The sequence below is a fragment of the Mesitornis unicolor genome, unplaced genomic scaffold, assembly GCF_000695765.1.
Source record: "Mesitornis unicolor isolate BGI_N332 unplaced genomic scaffold, ASM69576v1 scaffold26561, whole genome shotgun sequence".
Taxonomy (NCBI): domain Eukaryota; kingdom Metazoa; phylum Chordata; class Aves; order Mesitornithiformes; family Mesitornithidae; genus Mesitornis; species Mesitornis unicolor.
In genome coordinates, this window is record NW_010163602.1 from 3264 (window position 1) to 4203 (window position 940).

The 940-nt window shown below is 53.6% G+C and overlaps 1 protein-coding gene across 1 annotated transcript in view; it reads right to left on the minus strand.

Annotated features, from left to right (window-relative positions):
- Window positions 1–940, minus strand: part of LOC104548104 (protein scribble homolog) — a gene marked incomplete at both ends in the record, with an annotated part of 7497 nt that overhangs the window by 3007 nt on the left and 3550 nt on the right. The gene's annotated exons all lie outside the window — the stretch shown is intronic.

A 940-nucleotide genomic window follows, 5' to 3' on the forward strand; every position in this document is an offset into this window, starting at 1 on the left:
ACCAGCAGTCGCAGTGCAGCCCCGTTTCCACACCGTCACCAATTTGCCTTCCGCCCTTCCCACCACAAAATACCCTGAGCAGAACCATAACGAATGACAATCCACACCTTAGCGTTGCTGCCCGTTTCTGGAGCAAGGATGGGGGCACAGACCAACAGGTAACAGGAGAGACTCAGCGAGGACAACACATGTTTGGGAGGCAAGGGGAGCAGGGAGAGGCAGGAATGACAAACCCAACAACCCCAGCGTCCCCACATGGGACGCCCACGCTGCTTCAGGGACAGTGAAGGACAACACCAGCACGAAGTCGCCGGAGAGGTTGAGACGCACAGACAAGAAGCTCAAGAGGCCGGACACTGCAGGACCTGGTGATGTCAAGGGATGGAGTCTGCGAACCTACAGAACCAGGACTGGGCTCTTCTGACATGGTCAAGGTGTTTGTGAGTGCTCAGCTCTGTCCTACCCCATCAGCTTTCACTTCCCCATATAGGAGCTGCTGTCTCTGACTTTACACGAGTCATCATCTCAGCCTGCCACCCCCTGCATGGAGGGGCTTCAGTTCCTGCTCTCTCCATAAGGAACTGTCCTAATACAGAAATCACTGCATCTCCCTGCAAATGAAGCTAGGCATCTCAACGCCATCCAAACTGAGGAAGCTGGGGGCTGCAAATCAATGAGAATGTAAGAGATCATCGAATCACAGCATCATTTGGTTGGAAAAGACCTCCAAGATCATCGAGTCCAACCATGCCCTGGCAACCACCAAACCATGGCCCCAAGTGCCACATCCACACGGTTTGTGAACACCTCAGGGATGGGGACTGCAGCACTGCCCTGGGCAGCCCCTGCCAGGCCCTGAGAACCCAAATTAACCTCAATAACTCAACTGCCCTGAATTAATTCACTGAATTAGCCCAGTTAACCCCACAATTGCTCAGTT